At 39.4% G+C, this 5,624-nt stretch overlaps 2 long non-coding RNA genes across 3 annotated transcripts in view; one reads left to right on the top strand and one right to left on the bottom strand.

The window, feature by feature from the left end:
* Positions 1-5,348, bottom strand: part of LOC128249290 (uncharacterized) — a 34,698-nt gene extending 29,350 nt beyond the window's left edge. Inside the window, exon 1 of the long non-coding RNA XR_008265382.1 lies at positions 5,124-5,348. This is a non-coding gene — a long non-coding RNA (uncharacterized LOC128249290). The remainder of the gene's footprint in view (positions 1-5,123) is intronic.
* The window catches only part of LOC128249289 (uncharacterized), a 210,394-nt gene that overhangs the window by 145,908 nt on the left and 58,862 nt on the right, over positions 1-5,624 (top strand). The gene's annotated exons all lie outside the window — the stretch shown is intronic.

Here is a 5,624-nt window from a genome sequence, read left to right as displayed (position 1 = left end):
TGGCCCCCCTCCCTAATAATTTCGGGCCTTGTGCCTAGAGTAGAAAAGATTACTATTATCGTTGTTGAGTGAGAGAGCAGTGCATGCCATTGAAGTGACACTGAGGTACAAATATACGAAGCCTAATATACCCATAAATTTTACCCATTTATATTGTGTAATTTACTGACAAATATATATATATATATATATATATATAATATAATATAATATAATATATGATTTTTTATTTTTATTTTTGGCGTGATTGACGAAAAAAATATTCCAGCCTTGTCGTCAAAAATAAAAGTCACATTCAAATCAAAGTAAAAAAAAAGTTTTTTTCTCAAATCGCTCAGATGATAGTCTACACGCTGAAGTCACAATCAAGTCACAGCCTATTACCCTGAAAAAGTTTCACACCTTATCGCGCCCATCAAATCCCTCACTAAAATCTCAGTCTAAACACAAATATCTCTCAAATCACATCCTAACGTCATTAAAGCTTCTCACTTAACTGACACCAATCGGTTTAAAAATATTTCAATCAGATCACATCCTGCATTTTCAAAGATCTCATTCAAATCACAGCTATTAAAGAAAAAGTTTTGCTCAAATCATAGTGGCTGTAGCCCCAAAACAGTTTCCTTCAAATTACAGCCTAATATCTTCAAAAAGTTTCATTCAACTCACAACCTACGATTTTGGAAAACAATTTACTTAAATGAAAACCTTTCATCAAAGCCTGACATTTTGAGAAATAAAGTATTTCTCTGAATACCGCCTGAAATCAAACTGAAAACATATTTATTTCTTTATTGCCCACAGGGGGCTAAACATAGAGGAGACAAACAAGGACAGACAAAGGGATTAAGTCGATTACATCGACACCAGTGCGTAACTGGTATTTATTTAATCGACCCCGAAAGGATGAAAGGCAAAGTCGATCTCAGTCGAATTTGAACTTAGAACGAAATACCGGCAGATGAAATACCGCTAAGCATTTCGTCCGGCGTGCTAGTGATCCTGCCAGATCGCCACCCTAAACTGAAAACATATATAGTTACAGCGTACCATTTTGAAAAAAAAAAAAAAAACTCACTTAAATCACAGCCTTTCGTCTTAAAAGTTTCACTCAGGTCATAGCCTACCATTTTGAGAAATAAAGTCTCTCTCCGAACACCATCTGAATACCATGAGAAAAATAGGTCTGGTTATTTAGAATGGATCTGAGACTCAGGAACAACGAAATAGTAAATGATATTGCACAAAATGAAGGCAGTAAGCAAGCAGAATCGTTAGCACGCTGGCCAAAATGATTAGGCGGCACTTCGTCCGTCTGTAACTTTGCCATTCGGGTCCGATAAAGTAAGTACCAGTTGAGCACTGCGATTGATGTAATTGACTTACCCACCTCCCCCAGAATTGCTGGCCATGTGCCAAAATTTTAAACCGATATTACACAAACGTATTGAGGTTTCATAACTACGAAGGAGTTCCGGTTTCGAACCCACAGTCAAGTGTTTACTATAATAGCCTTGGGCTGATCAGTACCCAGTTAATGGAATTTAGAAGTGCGTGTGTGTGTGTGTGTATGTGTGTGTGTGTGAGAGAGAGAGAGAGAGAGAGAGAGCATTTTTTTGTTTTTTTTATTCGTATATCGGGGTGAAACCGGAATTCCGGTGACACGCGCCATCTAAATGCAATGAACCATCCTCTGGTCTGTTCAAAAACCTGTAACCAATGAGAGGTATTGTTTAAAAATTACTATACAAAATAATGAACAGATAAATGAGACGAGACTATGCGAAGGAAACTGGATCACTAAAGAAACCTCGACAAAGTAATACAGAAAGCACAATAACAACAACATAACATCAACTAAGCACAGCGAACGATTAAAGGGAGACATGATAAAGCTATAAAGGCAATACAAGAAGACACCAATTGAAGAGATCAAACGAAATAGAATCAGACGATAAATTTTGCACACAGCACCACCTATGGACAGAGCAGACAATTAAAAGAAAAGCGTGACGCAGTGATAATAATAATAATAAATGCATATTTATATATGAGACAGATCTTTGTGTGTTTGTGTGTGTGTATTACAAGCTATTAGTTGAAGAGACGAGGTAATTAAAGAAATCTGTGACAAAGAGATACTATTTGTAAAGAAAGACACTGATTGAAGAGGAGATGATCAAAGGATAAGGTGGTAAAGCATTTAAGACTGCAACGATGTAACGATATCAACTGGACTAAGATCTGGCGACGAGAAATGTAAGGAAGGTAAGACTAAATGATATTTGCATTATTCGATATTAACTGAAGAGAGCAACTTCCGAGCAAAGGATGACCCTATTCACTATAAAGGCCAACCCACATTAGAGAACACATTGTTCATGTATCTAGAACAGTACAACAATTAGATGAGAGAGAGCTTCTGTGTGGTCGCTCGACCAGCTGGAACTGGTAGTCAAATTTCTTTTCAGTCACTACCTTCATTCTTAAAGGAAGGCAAGATGATACATTAGATTATGTAGTCATAACAGCACTATACTGTAAAGCATTTTCTCCTATCATTAGCAACCGGACAAAATGCGTAAGTGGCATTTCGTCCGTCTGTGCGTTCTGAGTTAAAATTCAGTCGGGGTCGACTTTGCCTTTCATCACTTCGAGGTCGATAAAATCAACATCAGTTGAACACTGGGGTCGATTTAATCAACTTAGCCCCATTCAAAGCCTGTTGGCCTTTTGCCAAAATTTTAAACCGTTATTATTATTATCATTATTTCCGCCGAGTTCAACTTTGCCTTTCATCCTTTCGGAGTCGATAAATTAAGTACCAGTTGCGTACTGGGGTCGATCTAATTGGCTGGCCCCCTTCCTAATAATTTCGGGCCTTGTGCCTAGAGTAGAAAAGATTATTATTATCGTTATTGAGTGACAGAGCCGTGCATGCCATCGATGTGACACTGGGGTAGAAATATACGAAGCCTAATATACCCATCATGATTACGTCTGATAAGGGTACGCCAGTTACATGCACCACAAGCTTATGTGCGTGATATGGTTATCTCATATCAAGATAAACAGCGCATAACCTTGCAGGTGGGGCCCAGTAAGAATTTTCTTCAGGTCGAGTAGCCCATCCCATTATTATTGGAAGTTCTGATTTAGAAATATATAGAGGATTAGTGGCGGGGAAGTGCGACGATGTTCTCGGCAGGCTCTGGGCGCCGAGGAGAACGAACTGGCTAGTCTGTTCCGGAAGACTTTCCAGTCGGGAACTATCATGGATAATTTCCAGATGTCCTTGGCCTGGCAGTGCTACGGGGGTGGGCAATACCGGTTCGAAATAAACTCTACAGCCACGGACGTGTTGTCAGCTGTGTTGTTGGATGTGTTGTCAAAGTGACGAACCCGTTCTGCACGCCCTCATTCAGTGCCCGGGCATTGCTGAACTGTGGGGTTATGTTGAGCAGCTGCTGTCTCGTGTGGGATGGATCTGTCTGTCGGCCGAGTCTGTAGTGATGATCGCACCGTTGCCCTCCTTCAATCAGGCAGGCAAGGCAGTTTTCCTTTGCCTAGTGTCTGTGGCGAAAGAGGTTATTTAGTGGACAAAGTTGAAAGGTATGAGAACAAATATATTCCTCATTGGTAGAGCTTTCATTGACTTTTTCAAGTTATTACTTGAAAAGGAAACTGAGAGTGGAATGGGAAGTGCTGTCCTCGAGTGAGTTTATTGAAAAGTGGGTGAAAGTTGTGAAAATGACAAGAGTGAATGGTACTTCTCTAAGTGTAGACCTGTGAGTCGGAGAGAAGGGATTGGAAAGAGCACTTGCTCCTAGGGTTTCAGGGAAATTTAGGACAGTGGGGTTCCTCGATTATCCCTAGAGGCCTTCCTGTATCAGGAGGGCTACATCTCTATCATCCTCTGTGTGCCTCAGGTATGTGCTGCGGTTTGCTGTGGTGCTCTTATTTTCACTGTATTGAAAGAACTTAACGCAGCATGTCTGCGGTGCCTAGTAGTGCTATCTTTTGTACGTTGTATATATTCGTAAGTCCTGGTGTTTTAGTTATGTAATTTGTCTGAATGTTTTTTAATCATACTTCATGCATTTATTATTATAAGGATTGTTTCTGTTTTGAGGCTCCACATTCAGGTTATCGCTATTTCCAGATCTTTGTATTATGAGAGTTTCTCCGTTTCTTTTGCAGATACGTTGTCATCTGTTGGGAATGATACGTCGATTAAACGGCATTTTGTTTTCTTGATGATCTCTGACAACTATATCTGGTCTATTAACCTTCATTTCTCTATTTGTGTGCATTGGCACATCTCAGAGTATGGTTGCTTTGTCATTTTCTGTGACCATATCAGGTGTGACTGTTTGAATAGGCGCAGGCGAGGCTATGCAAGAAGCTTGCTTCCCAACTACAAGGTTCCGGATTGAGTTCTACTACGTGGCACTTTGGGCAACTGTCTTCTACTATTGTCTTGGGGCGACCACAACTGTGTGAGTGGATCTGGTAGGCGGACACTGAAAAGAAATCCGCCGTGTATATATATATATATATATATATATATATATATGAATATATGGATTATGAGAGGTAATAGTGTCAAGAAGACAAAGGTGTCAGGTAATGCTAAGTGCTATGGACAGACTATAGTTAAGCTCCAGGTTCAGTGATTATGCGAATGAGGAGTCCAACGTAGATCATATATCAGCATGCGTATATATAAAAAAAAAATTTTTTCAGAATGAGATAAAAATCCAAGGCTGGGAAAGATTTCAGAACATTTATAAAGAAAAGGTCTTACATCTGTTTCCGGGATATTTTATATAACCCTTCATCGGAGACGGTGTGAGAAAATGGTTAAGCAATAGTTATTCTAGAGGAGATATGGTGGCAGTCCAATGACTGAAGCAGGTAAGAGATAGAAGATATACAAAGAACCAATCTAGCAAATTAAGTGAAGAAGCATGAAAGATATAAATGCTATTCAATTGTCATTTCGTCCCACCATTCTACAAAGACCTGCAAATAGTGTTGGGTAGTGTTCATATTGTCTGCAGTCGTGAAAACTAAGTAATGAAAGATACGTGCGGTGAAAGGAAAATATCATAACTTACAGGAAACGGAGAGCCTAAAATACTTCAGCCAGCGATTGAGTCTTAGTGCGGTCACCACAATTGCTAGAAAAAAAAACCGAAATCTCGTTCGAATCATGCCTTAAGGTCTTAAAAATATTAAGGGACACTGGATAAGGTATTTCAGAAGGAAATGTCTGGGCGAGGAGGTATGGTTTGTCGCAACTGCTCCATCAGGGTACGCAGAAAGAAAAACATGTACAACACCCGAAGTAACTAGGATAAGAAGTAATGTGTGCCTACATAAATGTGTGTATGTGTGTGCGTATGACAGAGAGAGAGAGAGAGGGAGAAAGTGAGAGGGAGAGAGAGTATCTGCGTCTATGTGTAGATTGATCGTAACTGAATGGGACATACATAATTAACGAAACTATAGTTGTGACATTCATACTGATCTTCAGCGGTAATAAATGCCATAACCGAACATGACACCCATGTATATATGCGTTATGTGAATATGTGTTTATATATATATATATATAT

Source organism: Octopus bimaculoides, chromosome 1 (assembly GCF_001194135.2).
Source record: "Octopus bimaculoides isolate UCB-OBI-ISO-001 chromosome 1, ASM119413v2, whole genome shotgun sequence".
In the NCBI taxonomy this organism is placed as follows: domain Eukaryota; kingdom Metazoa; phylum Mollusca; class Cephalopoda; order Octopoda; family Octopodidae; genus Octopus; species Octopus bimaculoides.
The sequence above is the reverse complement of the archived record's forward strand: the minus strand, read 5'-3'. Positions and strand labels throughout refer to the sequence as shown.